The sequence below is a fragment of the Geotrypetes seraphini genome, chromosome 4 (assembly GCF_902459505.1).
Source record: "Geotrypetes seraphini chromosome 4, aGeoSer1.1, whole genome shotgun sequence".
Lineage (NCBI taxonomy): Eukaryota > Metazoa > Chordata > Amphibia > Gymnophiona > Dermophiidae > Geotrypetes > Geotrypetes seraphini.
Genome location: NC_047087.1, coordinates 9,291,062 through 9,310,872, shown reverse-complemented (window position 1 = coordinate 9,310,872; position 19,811 = coordinate 9,291,062). Strand labels below are relative to the sequence as shown.

The following is a 19,811-nucleotide window of genomic DNA, read 5'->3' as shown; positions in this document are numbered from 1 at the left end:
GGTCCGGCTCTGCCCGTATCCCCCAGGATAAGTGTAAGTAGTAGGCACGAGCAGTTGTTCCAGGTCTTTACCCCATCATGCTGCTTGATGTGAGAAAAGATGTTGGGGATGGCTTTTAAATTTACAACCTCTAACCGGTGGAGAAACAAAGTTCGGATGTGAGGTTCTCCTGAATCTGTTGGCTGTGAAGGAGAAAAGGTCTGTTTTATATGGTTCATAGGCAAAACCGCCAAAGACAAAGGCGCGCACCAACAACTGAGCGCAAGATGGAAGCACGCGCCGAAGAAAAAGAGTGTTTTTAGGGGCTCAGACAGGGGTTTTTGTTGGGGAACCCCCCCCAGTTTACTTAATACAGATCAAGGGGGGGGGTTTGGGGGGTTGTAACCTCCCTCATTATATTGGAAACTTAACTGTTTCCCTGTTTTTAAGAAAAAAGTGAAGTTTTCAGTAAAATGTGGGGGTTTACAACCCCCCAAACTCCCACAACGCGGCACAATCTGTATAAAGGAAAGTGGGGGGGTTCCCCCCCCCCCACACCCCCCATTGGCGCCCTTTAAAACAGTCATTTTCTTCGGCACGTGCCTCCACACTGCGCTCAGTTGTCTGCGCGCACCTTTGTCCCAGCGCGCTTTTGACCTGACACCGTTATATATTTAGGGGCTAAGCCATAAAGTACCTTGAAGCAAAAACAACCAAACTTGAATTTCACACGTGCCTCCATCAGCAGCCAGTGTAGAAGTCGATAGGAAGGTGTTACATGATCAAACTTCTTCAGTCCACAAAGTAACCTAACCGCTGCATTTTGTACCAGTTGCAATCACCACATGCTCTTCTGGGAGAGTGCCAAGTAATTGGAGGAAACTCAGCAAAACACCTTACTTGTTTACCCTCTTCCGTAATCTTAAAGCTAGCATAGAAACGTTGGTAAGGACTCTTGGGTTAGACTTGGCTTCTGAAGCCTGTTTTTAGAAGAGGACAGGGTAACCCTCTCCGAATGCTGATACCGCAAAAGGTCAAAAACACGTTACAGAGTGAAAGGTCAATTGAAGAAAGCACCAGCATATATGCGACTCCCCAGCCCCAAGTTGACAGCTTCGCAGGTGCCAAACCAGGAAGTTACAGAGAGATTTCCACAACTGAATTCTAGAAAGAACTTCCCATGAGTTACTTTTCTTAACAATTATGGCTCCTAAGTTCACACTAGCAGGTCACTCATCTAAGCCCTGCAGTCTTTCTGTTCCATGTCCAGGAGGGCGGAATATGCTCAGATAACCATAAGAAGCTAAAACGCCCAGTGCAGGCAGGTTAGAACATCAGATAAACATAATTCAGCATTTGATTAAAGAGAAAACTTAGTTCAACACTCAAGACTCCTTCAAGAGAATTTAACTTAGGCAGGGAAGTTCATAACGTGCTGTATTTGCTGCTCCGTTCCCGCCAACGTAAAGCTAGCTGGCATTTCGCTGTATAGCTGCGTCAGGGCACTGGACTTCAGCGATTATGTTAACGCTCAAATCCTATCTTTAAAATTACTGAAGAGTTTAAGCAAGAGAAATCTGCATTTTACCCCAGCGCTGCGGCAGGAAAATGGATCTTGGCTTGGTTCAAGCCGGTCTTGAACTGGGATTAGCAAGGCCCAAGACAGCTACCCTAACCTCTAGGCTACTTTCATAGCTTGTGAAATGATAAAGTTTTGCCATTTCTCATCTCAGCATAGGGTGGGAGAAGCATTAGGCTCTGTTAGAGCTAAAATGACTGTCATGGAGGTCTGTCGGAGCCATGACCTATGCTGAGACGAAAAGTGGCAAAACTTTATAATTTCACAAGTTGTGAAAGTAACCTAGAGGTTAGGGTAGCTATCTTGGGCCCTGCTGATCCCGGTTTAAGACCGGCTTGAATCAAGCCAAGATACATTTTCCTGCCGCAGCTCTGGGATAAAACGCAGACCTCCCTTAGCTGAAGTGTTACCTCAAATTAATTGTTATTAATAAAAGACTGTCGGCACAGATCCGTGGGGTCAGAAACAGCAACAGATACAGTGGTGGAATGAGGGGCCAAAACACAGACCTGTACACATGAAATATGAAACCTCAGCTGTCAATAAATGAAGATTTTTGAGGACCTGCAGTTGAGATCTGCAAGGTCCGCATTTTACCCCTTCCCTGACACTTATTTGATTTCATTTCCAGTGTGTCAAGCACACTGGATGTGAAATCCTGACAAAACACTGCTTGCAGCTGCATTGCAGGGAAGGAACACAGCTCTGAAGAAATAAAGATAGAATGGGGCTACTTGTCAGGGAGCCTTATGCCCTTGTGTCTGCTGCCACTTCAGAGCCACTGCCTTAACACTCGTCAGGCTCCAGTAACAGCAGCGTCCTGGGCCGGGGGCAGCTGAGGTGTCGGAGTCCCAAGCTATCAAAACCACCCCTCTTCCCCTGATCTTGCACCAATCCAAATCCCCCCCATGCACCCTCCACTCTCTTGAGTCCTCTCTCTGACCATCCCACATCCCCTCATACATAGTGCTGACAAAAATCAACACTAGCAGTATTTAGCTAAACCACCAAACTTTCAGTAGCTGATTCTTTTGGCTTTCTTTTGTTACAACTGTTCTCTCTGTAGGCGTGTGAGTTTCTTTAAATTATGCCATCACCAGGTCTTCTTAATTGGCAGTGTCTCTGGCTCCTTGACTTCCCTCCCCCAGCCTAGTATTCAGCAGTGCAGTCAAGCTACTGAAAGTTTGGTGGGCATTTGTGGTCCTGTAGATTGGTTCCTGAGGAAGGGGCGTTGGTCCCTGAAGCCAAGCCTGGTGGAACCCTGGAGATTAGGGGAAAGTTTGACAAGAACTTTTTTCCTCTCCTGATGTTTATTATCAGTGCCTTTAAAAATGGGACAATTTGACTCATTAAGCTAAGTACTGCTTCTGTTGATTTTTCTCCATTTGTTTACTTTGGCTGGAGGCGAGGGGCAGGATTTCCACTGTCATCTTGTGAATTAGATTGATAATAACTGCACTATATATGTTCATTCACTGTTATTATTCACACACAGTATATTCCTATGATGGTGTGGGGTTAAGCTGTGAGTTTATCTCACCTTGGAAAAAGCCCAGCATGTTCAAGTGGCTCTAATTCTTTTTGAACCACGTGCTGCCTCAAACTTGTCACCTCACACTGAGGACATACTTCACCATTATTATATTATCATCATTATTATATTATTCTGGTGTTAGTTCCTCCCCTTCACCTTTTGGCAAATACTGCTTAGTTTGACCTCCTTCATGCAAAGCAGTCAGTCCTTTAGCCAATAAGATTCGCAATATACCGTTAATATGAAAAGAAATGTTTAAGTAAAAAAGGTGCAGTAACATAGGGCCTGTTTTTCAAAGCCGCCCTAGCGGCTGCAGTGCGGTAACGGCCCCAAAGCCCATAGAGATTTAAAGGGCTTCGGGGCTGTTGCCACGCAGCTTTGTAAAACAGGCCCATAGTGTTGTGACAGAGCATTTTGCAAATAACAATTTATGGTAGCTGGGCAAAAGCAATTGAGGTTATAAATTCTGAAAAATACCTTTGCATTTACTGAGTCATTGGCAATGAGTGGTCAAGCAGCAGCCCATCATGTGAGCCAGTTAAGAGTTATAGCAATAGGCTGACAAAACAAATGGAAAGTGCATTGATTGAGTACAAAACAACAAAGGGTAGCAGTAAATATGGATCACTGAGGTGTGCCAGAGACATTGCTTCTTGTTCTGGTTGTTTTAAACAATTTTGTAAGTGATATTGCAGAACGGCTGTTGGGAAAGGTTTGCCTTTTTGCACATGATGCTAAACTCTGCAATAGGGTAGACACTCCAGATAGTGTGGGTACAATGAGGAGGGTTTTAACAAAACTTGAGAAATGGCCTAGAACTGAATAGTATTTTTTTTTCCAATTCTTTTTATTGAAAACAAGCGGCCCATGAACAAACCGTACATTCAAAACGTTTTCCCCACAAGCCATGGGGGACTCTGCTCTTAGTACCCCATGACACAAGTGTTGCTTCCCCCCCTCTCTCCCATCCAGAGTTCCCACTTCCCCCTGCAGCCAAATGAACAAGATACAACATCTCTAGGTAGATGTGAATACAATTGAAGTATATTCAAGATTTGACTATGGCTTCTCGGAACCAATATATTCAAGTATGGAGTCCAAACTTTTACAAAATCTTTGTTTTCAAGAATAGTAGGCCATTCTTGCTTCCCATCCCATCAACTCATGCAACTTATTTCTACAGTACCAAATGGAGGGTAGTTCCGCTGACATCCAATGATTTAATGTACATATCTTTCCCAAAATATAACACTTACCAAGGACCCATTTTTCTGAGGAGTTATTTAATGAGAGCATGGAGAACTGAAAGGAGGCAATAGCTCTCCAAAATGCTTTAATTAGGTTACAAGACCACAAACCATGAAAATAGGAATTCACTGCCAGAGAACATTTTTATTTTTTTTTACAAAGTTGGGTGTCCACACTGCCCATGTGATAAGCTTAATTTTGTGAAGCATAGGCCCTCAACAGCATGCAATAGTGACATTCCCAGAGCTCAGTATTATACAGCAGAGCTCTGAGCAAGATGTCCCCTCTCATTTCCCTATTCAAGTCCCTCTGCCAGAATAATAAGATAGGGGAGAAGGTAGAGATGCATGGGGAATAGAAGGATGAGAGGGAGAAATGTTGGATATGGTGGTGGAGAGGGGCTAGTGGGACAAATTGAAGAGGATGCAAGGGGGAGGAATGTTGGACATAGTGATGGAGGGAGAAATGCAACATGGTTTTGGAGAGGGATGATAAAGGAGAAATGGGTGCTGAGGGTGAGGGTTTGGGAACCTCGGCTAAACACCCTGCGGTAACTCTGGAAACTCTATTGATAGAGGCCATAAGGAGAATAGATGAAAAGGTGGATAAAACCTTTTCTGATATGCAGGTACTGGTTAATAAAGTGGACTTTTTCATTAAACGTTGAAAAGGTGAAACAGGAGTGTTTTGATAAAATTGAATCTGAGACTGTCTCTTTGAAAAACTCTATTGCTACAATTATTAGAGAACAATCTTTAACCTCAAAGAAGAGTGAGATGATTGAAAATCATAATCGTCGCCTGAACTTGAGAGTATTAAACTTTTAAGTAAGCATAGCCATGCCTCAGAGACTGAATCATCTAGCACACTTTTATGTGTTGCATCTCATCAGTCACAGTTCTCATTCATCGGCAAATGGCTTTTTTTAAAGTTTTTCAAGTTTTTTAATTTTTTTAGTTTAAGAAATAAATAAACATTTCTTTAAGAAGATAGTGCAAAATTTTAGAAGCACTTATCTTTGTGTAGTCTGCACTGGTTCCCAACGGGGCCACCGTTTCACCCGATGTGGCTTCCTCAGGGGAAAATGGCAGTGCGGGACCAGATTCTTACATATCCTCCGTGGTGTTGGAAAATTGAGATTATTTTTCAAAAGCTCTGTTTCACAATTTTGTAGCCAAAAAATTTGGTTATATCATGATATAACAAAATTAACCCAAGAAAGGCGCAAGTTATTTCTTGCAATGAGAGATGAGACAAAGAAATTGGGTGCTACCTTTGTTAACCTATCCCCGCAAGTGTATTATTAAATATATGGGTTTGAAATATATATTTTATGCACCCGATCAGCTAAGATCCTTTTTGGACCTCAAGGAGTTTATCAGAGATGGAGTGTCTGGTTCAAATAATTAGTAACTGTGGGGTTTGATGTATTAATCCTTTTCCTAACTAGTTTACTGTAACTTATCTCTCGGTAATTTTGATTCCTCCTTTTCTTCTGTTTGTGGTCTAAGAAAGAGCTATTTCCCTAAGATTGTTATTACTTAGTCTGTACTTAGATTTATTTTCATGTTGGATTATGGCTCTGTATTTCCTTAAACAAGTTGTTATACTTGTGAAAAGGTTATAATTAATAAAAATAAAATTTTTTTAAAAAAGAAGGAGAAATGGGCATGGGGCTGGTGGGCAGTGGTGAAAAATGCTGCACATGATCTGGAGGATGAGAAAGGGAGAAATGCTGGATGTGGCAGTAGAGGTGGTGGGAGAGATGCCTAGATCTCTCAAGACAGATGGACAGAGAGAGAGAGGGAGACATGTTGCCAGTAGGGGTGGAGGAGAGAGGAAGGAAAGTTGGACTCATGGAAGGACAGAGAGAGATGTTGGTTGGGAAAGGAAATGAGGTCCGGAGGAGAGGAAGCGTGCAGGAGTCAGAAAGTGTTGGACTCATGGAGGAAAAGAAAGTGAAAGATGGATGGAGAGGAAAGAAAGGAAGGAAGGAGAAATGTCACACTCAGGAGAAGGGGGAGAGGGCAGAGTGTACAAAGTTGAACTCATGCAGGGAGAGAGAGATTTTGGTTGGGGGAGGGAATGAGGACTGGAGGACAGGAAGCATGCAGGAGGCAGAGAGAAAGATGTTGGACTGATGGAAAGGAGGGATAAATGTTGGATGTGGCAGTAGTAGAGGGAGTAGGAGAGATGCACCCTGGATCTCTATCTCTCTTTCCCCACTTCCTATGCAGCAGGGGAGGGAATGAGAGAGTGAGGGAGACATGTTGCCAATGGGGGCAGAGGAGAGAGGAAGAAAAGTTGAACTCATGGAGGGACAGAGAGAGATGTTGGTTGGGGAATGGAATGAGGTCTGGAGGAGCGGAAGCATGTAGGAGACAGAAAGAAAGAAAAATTGGATGTACAGTCAGTAGAAAGTGCAACCAGAGACTCATGAAATTACCAGACAGCAAAGGTAGGAAAAATTATTTTATTTTCAATTTAGTGATCAAAATGTGTCAGTTTTGTGAATTTATATCTGCTGTCTATATTTTGCATTGTATTTGTCTATTTTTCTATAGTTGTTACTGAGTTGACATTGCATATTTTAAAGTCATCTACTTGCTTGACCTCTTTGAAAAAAAGAACCCAAATATAAATGATAATTAACATTTTCTCTGCGTACAGTGTGCTTTGTGTTTTTTTAAATTTGTGGTTACCATTATGTATTAATAAGATTATATTGTGTGTATATGAAAAATGGATGGAAGAATTTGCTTTACAATTAATACTATTATTATGGGGGTAGAGCTTGGGGGAGTACTTGATTAGTATTTGTTAGGCTTAGGGGGTACTTGGCTTGAAGTTGAGAAACACTGCTCTAACAAACCCCAGTCGCTGTTCAGAAACCAGAGAAGGCAGCACTCTTGCTAAATGATTTGCCAGGATTTTTGCCATGAGCTTAGTCTCAAAATTTAATAAGGATATCAGTCTATACCAGGGATCTCAAAGTCCCTCCTTGAGGGCCACAATCCAGTTGGGTTTTCAGGATTTCCTCAATGAATATGCATTGAAAGCAGTGCATGCACATAGATCTCATGCATACTCATTGAGGAAATCCTGAAAACCCGACTGGATTGCGGCCCTCAAGGAGGGACTTTGAGACATCTGGTCTATACGATTCCGGTAGGTTCAGATCCCTCCCTGGTTTCAGAAGAACTATGATTTTGGCTAGAGTTAAGTATCTGGGCAAGAATCCCTTCGCTACCCCCAAATTGAAATCCTCTGCCAACAGTGGATACTCCTGGAATCATTTAGCAGGGAAAGCGCCATCCCCTATTTCTACCCCTGGAGTGAAAGAAACTGTGAACTCTGTGCAGTGCCTTGCAGAAGAGCTGAGTTTGGAATGCTGCAGATACAGGGGGGGGGGAGAAAACCCAGTGCAGGATTCTCTAACTGGCGCCATTGTCAGCGGCCGCCAATCACTTGTCAATCATGCGGCAGCACCGTTTAGAGAATTGCACCTCTGGCAAAGATAAGCGCTGGAAATGTAGGTCAGGGTTTACAAGGCCTACATTTCCAGTGCCTTTCTTTGATGTAAATTGTGTCTACAAAGCCACTTCCAGTATTAGGCACCGATAGGTGCTTCTGGAGGCGTAATTCAGGCACCATTTGTGTAGGCGCTGGTAGGTGCTTTGAATTTATGCTTATGTTGCATTTGAAATAGCATTTCCTTCTTATCTTAGGCCTGCTAGTGCCTACGTTAAGACACTGTTTATAGAATTTGCCCCTTGTGGCTGGATACAGCCACTGAAAGTTAGGTGGTAGTAGCCGCCCTACTACCATGTAATTTAATTGGTTTAATTGGGTTTAAGTTGTGTGATAATTGGATGCTCCTTAAAACCTTGTAAAAAAAACCCCCAAATAGCTGCCATTATGTGGCTTCTGGGACCGGCACCTGGGTCCCTGGTGGATAGCAGCACATAGTGATGCTGAAGCCTGGAAGTGGGCATGGTTAGAGGCAGTTCTAGATTTTGGTGTTACTGTAAAACCCTGGCCTACATTTCTGGTGCCTAGGGAGCCATGATCCTGGAAGCGGCACATGGCAGGTGCGCTAACGGAGACCATATTTATTAGATCCTGGAAAGAGCCAAGATTTTCAACCCCTGGACAGGGATCATTAGGATGGGTGGGCTGAGTTAAGACTTGGAAAAACCTGAGTAATTATGAAGCCCAGTAGAGGCCTTTTCAAAATGAGCTGGATCAGGTAGAACTGGGTGCTAAGCCTCATTGAGTATGAGTGGGTTGCTTGCTGAACAGTGATGTCATTTTGTAGCGATAAGACTTAGATTTCTTTATTAGTTTTATAATTTTGGCAATCACAATCAAAATACAAGAAAAATATCACTAATCCAAATAATTCAAGGTAAATTTTGATTACACAATATAGTTAGTCCACTGTTAAGTAGAGACGGAGCTGAAGTTGCTGAAATTTAACATACAGGAAAATCAAAAGGAGGCTCGATTGCCGTTGAGCATTTCTTTTCTAAACGGATTAAAGAATCAGGATAAGCAATTACTTAATTTCCTGAGATGCAATAAATTTAGATAACTGCTGCGGTTCATAGAAAACATATCTGTTCTCTTTATATACATAACACATTTACAGGGGTACCTCAAAACAAAGGTTGCCCCCAACTGAATCACCTTAGGTCTCAGTATAAGAAACTGTTTTCTTCTCTTCTGTGTCGGACTTGAAACATCTGGGTACATTCTTATGATATTAGACAAAAAGGGAACATCTTTTTATTTATTTATTTAGATTTTTATCCCGTCCTCCCAGTAGCTCAGAACGGTTTACAAGTAAACATTCACAATGGAGTGAATTGGACATACAAGATTATACAGTAGCTTTAAATACTTGGACATACAAGACTGTGCAGCAGTTTAGATATAGGGACTATACAGCAAATTAAGAACAGTAGTTTAAATATAAGTAGTTTAGTTTAAATACAAGTTATTTGAGTATAGGCTGAGAGTGGACTACACAGAAATTTAGGCAAAAGATTAGAATGGAGAAAGAAGGGCAGAGGTGGAGTTTAAGGGGGTGGGGTGTAGACTGAAGAACAATTTTAACAACCATTTCCTATCTGAATCAATAGCAAACTGTACTAATAAGGTAGCTGGTACTTGAGACTCAGTTTCCGACCTCTCAAGGAAATTAGTTAAATCCAAACTATCTGCTGATTGGGATTTTGAGACCTAGATCTCACAGGTAAGTAATATATTTTAGAGAGAGGTGGATATGATGAGTCAGGTACTTTCAAAACTTCACTTAAGTAACGCTTAAACATATCAGTTGGCGATATGGAAAATAATTTCGGAAAGTTAATAATCCGCAAATTAGTTCTCCTAATGGAGTTTTCCACGATTTCTTGCTTGAAATGAAGACTTGCACTATCCTTAACCCAAGTTAGTGCTTGCGTTTCTAAAGATTTTATTCTGTTATCATAGTCGTCTGATTTATTTTCCAAAGCCAAAACTTTATTCTTCAATTCCAAACTTTCCGATAGTACCCCAGTACAACGTTGAGAAAGTTGCTGTATCTGGTTTCCCAGGGAAATCTGGAGACTAGAAATGGCCTCCCAAATTGATTCTATATTAAAGACTTTAGGTTTACGTAGGGGCAAAAACTCAGTTCTTATTTCCCCAGCTAAAACAATAGTACTTGCTTTTGCTGCATAGATATGCGATAAGACTTTAAAAAAAAAAAAATCAAGTTCAAAGTTCATGTTGCACTTTCTTCATATATGCAAGAATTCTTTATGTTAATGCATAGTTGCATAAGAGTATTAATGAAGAGTCACTATTTTGATATCTGAAGGCATCAGCTCCAAAGCTTCTTGGTTCATTTTCAGTGTACCTTAATGAAGTTTATGAAAGGAGATTTCAAGTAGTAAACTAAATACGTGTATACTAGAATTCACATGTCATTGCTATGTAGGGAGCTGGGAAGACTCCTTTAATGGGCAACTTTATTCACAGGAAGTCTCTCATTTTTGGCCCAGTGTAGGGCACATTGGAAAGAATAACCAAATCCATAGTTACCAGATGCTAGAATCCACACGGGGAATCAGTACCCAAGAAAAAGATCTAAGTGTCATTGTAGACAATACGCTGACACCTTCCTCTCAATGTGTGGCAGCTAGAAATTATTAGAAAAGGGATGGGTAACAAGACTAAGAATGTTATAATACCTCTGTATCGCTCTATGGTGCAACCGTACCTTGAATATTATGTTCAGTTCTGGTCACCTTACCTTAAAAAATATATAGCAGAATTAGAAAGGTTCAAAGAAGAGTGACCAAGATGATAAAGGGGATTGAACTCCTCTCGTGTGAAGAAAGACTAAAGAGGTTAGGGCTCTTCAGCTTGGGAAAGAGATGACTGAAGTCTACAAAATCTTGAATTGTGTAGAACGGGTACTAGTGGATCAATTTTTTACTCCATCAAAAATGACAAAGACTAAGGGACACTTAATTAAGTTAGGGTGATATTTTTAAAACCAATAGGAGGAAATATTTTTTCACTCAGAGAATAGTTAAGCTCTGGCATATATTGCCAGAGGATGTGGTAACAGTGGTTAACTTAAATGGTTTTAAAAAAAAAGGTTTGTACAAGTTCCTGGAGGAAAAGTCCATAGCCTGTTATTGACAAAGACAGGGGGGAAGCCACTGCTTGCTTTGCATTGGTAATATGGAATATTGCTACTATTTGGGTTTTTGGCAGGTACTTTTGACCTGGCTTGGCCTCCATAATGGATGCTGGGCTAGATGGACCATTGTCTGACCCAGTAAGGCTGTTCATATATTCTAATGAGAGAACAAGCAGTGACTCGGAGCCAAAGGTGCAATTTCTTGTGGTAAAAGTACAGAGAAGCAGCTTGGAGAAGCTGTAGAGGCCCACATGCTACATAGAAATCCCCATTTTGTATGTTCTCATTCACATAAGGAAGGCTGGATTTTTACAAGGAAGCAGATCTGGTTGTTGATCAGTGCCAGGCAAAATTGGCATGGAGAAACAGATTAAGTATACCAGTATTTAACCATAATGAAGTGGAACCTGTGCGGTGTAACAGATTGAGCTCTGGCCACCTGTTAGGCAGATTGAATAGACCATGCAGGAGATCTTTATCTACCGACTATGTTATTATGACAGATGAAAATGGCAAGATCTGAGGTGGCCTTCCATGTTCTGTAGAGGGTAAGGGGAAAAGCTATAATGGGGCAGACTGGTCTTTATTGTCATTGTACCTTATTAATAGCTACTCAGACTGGGTTTGAGTTAGATATAAAGCTATGTGCAATGCAGGGTAGATGTTCAGGTTATTAAGAACAATAAAAGTCAAAGTATTACATTTGATTAAAGTTTTGTATTTTAAAACATTTTCAATTTGTTCTAACTCCACGAACATTTAAGGGGTCAGGTATGATAGTGGTTTGGCTTCCTAGAGCTGGAACTGATAGAATGGCAATATTTGCTTCTGCTAGATGAGAGACCCAAGATATTCTGGCCTGTAGCTCTTAAGGTACTGGAGCCATTCCAGGAGCTTCTCTTTGAATTTTGCACACACTCCATCACTTTCTGCTCCAGTAATGAAGTATTACATGCGTCTTGTCTAGTTCTATATCTCACTGATGCTTTTTATAAAGTAATAGTGGAATAAGAGAATAGTGTCAACACACCAAGAGCTATGAGTTCCTCTATGATGGGCAGGGCGGTGGTTAAATCTAATCTAATCAGGATTTCTTAATCGCACTTATCCAGTACAGGTTCAAGGTGATTTACAAGATAAGAAGCCCTTGCAGCATCAAGGGGAAAATGCATCACATCTTAGAGGAAAGCTACACTGTTACAGTAAGGGAAAAAGTTACAACACATTGTAGAGGAAGCTTACACTGACACGTTTCAAGTTTATTAAAATTTGATGCAAACGCTTATAATATTATTTCACAACAAATTACAGTACATATATTAAAAACCAGGGGTTACGGAAACTCATAATTATACGTACAAGGACAAATTCTGAAGACAGACAAACAGAAACAGGAGGAGAAAGGGTAGAACTACAATATTTTAGCAGTGGAGAAGTGAGGCCAGTGCCTGACTGTCCCTTATGGCAAGGAGTGGGCCCATGTTAATAATAATAATAACAGTTTATATACCGCAAGGCCATAAAGTTCTATGCGGTTTACAATGGTTAAAAACACAACAAAATTGAATAAAATAAAAAAGTTAAAAGCCAAGAACTAAAAAACCCTAAAAAGATCTGATAATTGCATAATAAAATTTTACAAATCAGCTACCTAAGTACTTCAAACAGATATGTTTTTAGATGTCTCCTAAATTCCCCATAAGTATCAGTTGGTCAGGCTCTTACAGTCTGAGCCCTGAAAATTTCAAGGATGGATCAAAAGCAAATCTGCATACTTTACAGGGCTGTGGAGTCGGTAGATAAATGTTCCGACTCTGACTCCTCAGTTTTTTGTACTTCTGACTCCGATTCCCCGACTCCGACTCCTCAGTTTTTTGTACTTCTGACTCCTACTCCGATTCCCCGACTCCGACTCCTCAGTTTTTTGTATTTCTGACTCCTACTCCGATTCCCCGACTCCGACTCCTCAGTTTTTTGTACTTCTGACTCCTACTCCGATTCCCCGACTCCGACTCCTCAGTTTTTTGTACTTCTGACTCCGACTTCTGGTGATTCAGACAGGTCGTGACCTGTTTGGGCCGCCGCAGGAGCGGACTGCCGGGCAGGATGGACCTATGGTCTGACCCGGCGGAGGCACTGCTTATGTTCTTATGCTTATGTTCTTATGACTCCGATTCCCCGACTCCAACTCCTCAGTTTTTTGTACTTCTGACTCGGACTCCGATTCCCTGACTCCCAACTCCTCAGTTTTTTGTACTTCTGACTCCGACTCCGATTCCCCGACTCCGACTCCTCAGTTTTTTGTACTTCTGACTCCTACTCCGATTCCCCGACTCCGACTCCTCAGTTTTTTGTACTTCTGACTCCTACTCCGATTCCCCGACTCTGACTCCTCAGTTTTTTGTACTTCTGACTCCGACTTCTGGTGATTCAGACAGGTCGTGACCTGTTTGGGCCGCCGCGGGAGCGGACTGCCGGGCAGGATGGACAATGGTCTGACCCGGCGGAGGCACTGCTTATGTTCTTATGCTTATGTTCTTATTACTCCGATTCCCCGACTCCAACTCCTCAGTTTTTTGTACTTCTGACTCCGACTCCACGTGAAACAAGATCTTCATCCGCGTAAAAAGATGTTGTGCGTATGGTGGGAGAGCTTGGTTGGATGAATTTTTCGAGTCTACACCAGGTGATTTCTACCAACGAGGTATTGAAAACCTTGTTGAATGTTGGAAATAAGTTGCAAACAACAACAAGGGAGAATACATTTATAAGTATTGGTGCTTCGAATTGTGCCTTGCGTGCCATATAGTGAAGCACGTGTTCGTTTTGCAGTTACGTGAGGCACTGCATGCATTGGTCTTTATTCTTACAGTAGAGAAGTCATTAATTTTAACTTTTTGTGAATTGGGACATTTAAACTTGCTTTTTTTTAATTCCAATCTAAATTTAGTCGGAGTCGGTGCATTGTTTGGTAACTCCGACTCCAGGTACCCAAAATTTACTCCGACTCCTCGACTCAGACTCCACAGCTCTGATACTTTATAGCACTTGTATGCTACAAATGCGGGTGATGTGTATGTCGGTGGGGCAGGGGAATGCAAGCAAAAGAAAAATCCAACAGGAACTGCAGCAAACCAAGCAGCAAAGCCAAAAACGACCGAGCCTTTCCTCCGGAAAACTGAAAATATGATCCCAGGCGGGAAAGGCCATGTTGGATAACCAAACAGAAAACGCAAACAAAAGAAAAATCCAACAGGAACTGCAGCAAACCAAGTAGCTTTTTCATGCAACTTTTATGTCATTGGTGAATTGACCATTATACTGAAGTCTGTTTTATATCTTTGTTTCCAAAGGGTTGCGATATCCCTTCTTTTAAAAGTTTGTATTTATTAATCTACCCATGAGCTTTTTCATGTATTCTTAATGCCATTGGTGAATTGACCATTATACCGAAGTCTGTCATATACTTTTGTCTCTAAAGGGTTGAAATTCTCCCCTTTTTTTAGTAAGTTTGCATTCATTAATTTGCTCATTAGCTTTTTTATGCTATTGGTGTGACCACAGCACCGAAACCATCATAGCAGCCTTAATTGACCACTTGCACACCCTTTTCAGCCTGGGCTCCAGCGCCTTGATACTCCAACTCGACTTGAGCAGTGCATTCGACCTAGTAGACCACAACATTCTTCTCGAATGCCTGACCCACATAGGCATCTCCGATCAGGTCCTCAATTGGTTTCGCGGATTCCTACAAAACAGATCTTACAGAATACTTAAAAACGACTCTTCCTCACCTAGCTGGGTTAACTCCTGCGGGGTGCCACAGGGCTCCCCCCTATCCCCCACACTATTTAATATCTACCTCGCCTCCCTGGGTAACCTCCTTCATAACCTCAAACTCAAATTCTTCATCTACGCAGATGACATCACAATAGTCATCCCACTCTCCACTTTCTCCTCAGAACTTCTAGCCTACATCACAAGCATACTCAATCAGTTAGAACTCTGGATGCTATCCTACAGATTAAAACTAAACCCGGACAAAACAAAATTCTTCCTAGCCTCCCCCAATGACAAAATCAAAGACTCCACAATCCAGGTGAAAGGTCTGGTCTTCCCCCTCGAACAAACATTAAAAATACTGGGAGTCACTCTAGACAAACATCTATTGCTAGAAAATCACACCGATCTCACTGTCAAGAAATGCTTCTCAGAGCTCTGGAAACTGCGCACCATAAAAAAATACTTTGAAGACTCCTCTTTCCGCCTATTGGTACAGTCCTCCGTGCTCAGTGTACTAGACTATTGCAATGTCATTTACTTGTGCTCCACAAAGAAAACCATGAGGAGACTAAAATTGATCCAGAACACTGCCGTCCGCCTCATATTCGGCCTGAACAAATGGGACCACATCACGCCTTTCTACCACCAACTGCATTGGCTCCCTTTCGAATCCAGAGTCCTATTCAAATTCGCCTGCTTCTGCTACAAAACAGTTTTTAGCCTATTACCGAGTTACCTCAATCACCATTTCACTCTGAATCTCACCAACAAGAAATCCCGCAGAACCCAGCTGTTCGCCTTCCCATCCCTAAAATTATGCCACTTCAATAGATTTCTCAACAAAACCTTTGCTTACCAGGCGGCTAAGCTGAACCCTTGGCTTGCCCAAATGATACTCGAGGCCCCCTCTTACCTTAGTTTTAGAAAACTCCTCAAAACGCACCTCTTCCGTGAACAGGGCTCTTAATCCCATTTGCCACCGGCTTCTCCCCTTTCCCACTCTCCCCCCCTCCACACTTGATCTCACGCTCGCTATCGAGTAATAATAATAATAATAATAATAACTTTATTTTTCTATACCGCCATAGTCAGGTGACTTCTAGGCGGTTCACACTGTAAGAAGGCTGGACATTCAGCGAATAACAAGGTCACAATACAATACAATAAGTCAACATACAATACAAGACAAAACAATACAATACAATACAATGAGTGTATACAACACAGTACAATATAATACAACGAGTCTAAATATAATACAATACAATAAGTCTAAAGACAACACCATACATAAGTCTAATACAGTATCGTACAATGAGTCTAAATATAATACAATAGTGAAGAGGGGAAAGTGACAGATTGGGGTTCAATGGGTAATGAGTAACTGAGTATTTCTTTAGAACTTCCATTTGAATTGGAGTACTATGGATAGCGAATATCTGAGTACATGAGGGGCATCTTGAGAAAGAAAGAAAGGCGTTTAAAGGGAGGGGAGTCCTAGTGCGGGAGGGGACGATTTTAGTCCGTGAATTTTTCGAATAGGGCGGTTTTGATCGATTTGCGGAATGCACTGTAAGACAGGTTGGGTTCGTTTATGTAGTTTTTCAGCCAAACTTGCTGTCTGTTCGCTTGGAACTTAAAGGTTCTATCCAGGAATGATTTGTATCTGCAGCCCGTAATCTTTGGGTATGCAAATATGTTTTTGTTTCTGGTCGCTCGTGTGGGGTTGTGTAGGATGAAGTGAGTTTGTAGGTATGAAGGTGCTAGTCCCCAGACTTGCTTGAAACAGGTGCAAGCAAATTTGAATAGTATTCGCGCTTCTACCCCTGCTAAATCTCAGTTATAGTTTTCCCCTCGCCCCCCCCTCTTCATTGCCTGTAATTTTTTTATTACAATTCTGTAATTTTGTCAGTTCTGTAATTTTGTTACAATTCTGTAAATTTGTAATTTTGTCAAAATATTGTAAATCCGTGTATCACCGCGGACCGTAATTAATGAATGTGAACCGCCTAGAACTTTTTGGGTATGGCGGTATACAAGAATAAAATTATTATTATTAGCTTTTTAACATTCTTTTGGATTTTAGATATTTGTTTGAATTAAAATATTTAGTAATTTTAAGTGTTTTAGTTTACATCTTATGATTAGCATTATATTGCTAATTTATTCTATCGTATAAATTTTATTTATAAGAACATAAGCAGTGCCTCTGCCGGTCAGACCATAGGTCCATCCTGCCCAGCAGTCCGCTCCCGCGGCGGCCCAAACAGGTCACGACCTGTCTGAATCACTAGAAGGGGCTCCCTTGCCACCTTGGTATCTCGTTTAAGTCCTGCCTTCCTATCGAAGTCCTAGCCCTCCAGTCTTGCACATGCACGACCTGGTTGGTTTATACTCATTACCTGGTTAACATTCTATACTTGTGTTACATCCCAGCTCCTCCCTCAGTATCCCACGATCCCTTTATCCGTCAGGAATCTGTCCAATCCCTGTTTGAATCCTTGGACCGTGGACATCCCAGCTCCTCCCTCAGTATCCCACGATCCCTTTAACCGTCAGGAATCTGTCCAATCCCTGTTTGAATCCTTGGACCGTACTCTGCTTGATCACTTCCTCCGGTAGTGCATTCCAAGTGTCCACGACCCTCTGGGTGAAAAAAAACTTCCTTGCATTTGTTTTGAACCTATCTCCCTTCAGTTTCTCAGAATGCCCCCTTGTATTTGCTGTCCCCTTTAGTCTGAAGAATCTGTCCCTATCCACCCTCTCTATGCCCTTCATGATCTTGAAGGTCTCTATCATATCTCCCCTGAGCCTCCTTTTCTCCAGAGAGAAGAGCCCCAGCCTTTCCAGCCTCTCGGCGTATGAGCAGTGTTCCAGCCCTCTTACCATTGCTCATACGCCGAGAGGCTGGAAAGGCTGGGGCTCTTCTCTCTGGAGAAAAGGAGGCTCAGGGGAGATATGATAGAGACCTTCAAGATCATGAGGGGCATAGAGAGGGTGGATAGGGACAGATTTCATGTGGACTTCTATTTGCTATGTGATGCTAAACTGTTCTTATGTTTTTATACATTAGTTTGTTCCTTTTAACGCTGTTTGTCATAACACCTTTTCTACCACGGTATGTTCCATCTCCTTCTCCTTTTTGCTTTTTTTCACACGTTATTCACTTTATCCCAGGACAAGCAGGCATGATATTCTCACATGTGGGTGACGTCATCTACGGAGCCCCGATGCGGAAGCATTTTCAAGCAAACTTGATTGAAGATTTAAGTTTGCTCTGCTGCTCCACGCATGCGTGCCTTCCTGCTCCACTAGGGGGTGCATCCCCTCGTGGTCTCCAGTTCAAAATTTTCCGCGAGCCTAGAAGCCGTGTTTTTCAGGCTCTGCCCCAACTGCCTTCTAGCACCACGATTTTTTCTTGTTTTTTCACGATTAAGTCGCTGTGCGCGAATTCTTTACCTTTTTACTTGATTCCTGCTTCGTTTTCAACGACCCGGAGGCTTCCGGGTCCCCGTGGCCGCGTGGCTAATCGAGCCGTGGCTACTTTCGATTTAATGTCCCGGCCTTTGACCGGCTTTAAAAAGTGCACCCGGTGCGAGCGGCTTCTTTCTCTCACAGATCCGCATCGCCGGTGCATCCTCTGTCTGGGGGCGGCTCATCCAACCGACTCCTGCCCCCAGTGCGCTATTTTCCAAAACCGGGCCCTCCGCCGAAGAAAAGCCCGCATGGCGGATCTCTTCACCCCGGACCAACCCTCCGCCTCGGCCTCGAGGTCGGCCCCGGCCTTGACCTCGGCCCCGGATACCTCGGCATCGCCTCGAGACTCGACCCCGAAGTCCTCGGGACAACAGAAAGCCTCGGCGCCGGGTAAGTCCCCTCTTCCCTCTTCAGGTTCTGTAACAGCGAAGAAGCCAGCCTCGGGGACAACGGCGACGCATGGCGGAAGCCCCATGCTTACAGCCCCGTCTAAGCCCTCCAAGCCTTCGGGCCTTGCCTCCACCACACGGGAATACTCTGATACGAGGTCGCCCCCGGTGGAGCGCACCGAGGCAGTGGACATGCCTTCGATGCTGTCCGTGCCTGTCTTCCAGGACCTACTCCGAGCGATGATCACGTCGGAGCTGTCCACTGCAATGGCCCAGTTTCAATCGGCCTCGACCTCGAACGTGCCAGACCAGCCTGAGCCTCACACCGAACAACCTCGAGGAAAGGTGCGCAATCCTCGCCGCATCCCATCCTCCTCGGACTCCTCGCCGAGACGCCCGAGACGTTCCCCCTCCGCAGACCGCCGAGGGGCAAAACGTCGGGCTAGAACGACAGAAACCTCGAACCGCCGTACCTCCAAGAAGGCCCGAGGTTCACCAACTCTACGAGGCCGTTCTCCCACACCTCGTACGGGACCACTAAGGGTGGCTGAGTTATCACTCTCCAACCCGCGCATCCTCCGAACTCCCCCTCGGACGTATTCTCCGAGGGAGTCCGGATCGAGGTCACCAATCCGACATCGATCGGTACCCCTAACCCCGGCATCGTCTCCGAGGGGCTCCTCGAGACGCCGAAGATCGACAACCCCGGAACACTCTCACAGTGCTTCCCCAGTCTCGGAGCATGGATCAGAGCATGAACCTCGATACTCGAGGGAAGCCTCCTTATCCTTCTCCACCCGACGAAGGTCTCGTTCCACGACCCCGCACGGGGCCCCGGGGACATCTCGCCCATCCTTCACTCGCTTTGTCCAAGACATGGGCCACGCATTGGACTTAGACCTCCAGTCCGACTCCAGATACTCTAAGGAGTACCTGGCGGAGCTGGATATGCCATCACTGCCCAGAGAGTCCCTTCGCTTACCACCTAACCCGGTACTCCAACAGGCCTTCTTCAGGAACCTGGAGACCCCCTACATGGTCACGGCCGTACCCTCCAAAATGGAGGCCAAGTACCGCACAGTACCTTACCCGGGATTCGAGCAACCACAGCTCTCCCACCAATCG

At 43.4% G+C, this 19,811-nt stretch overlaps 1 protein-coding gene across 2 annotated transcripts in view; it reads left to right on the top strand.

Annotated features, from left to right (window-relative positions):
• The window catches only part of TRAPPC2L (trafficking protein particle complex 2 like), a 35,792-nt gene that overhangs the window by 705 nt on the left and 15,276 nt on the right, over positions 1-19,811 (top strand). The gene's annotated exons all lie outside the window — the stretch shown is intronic.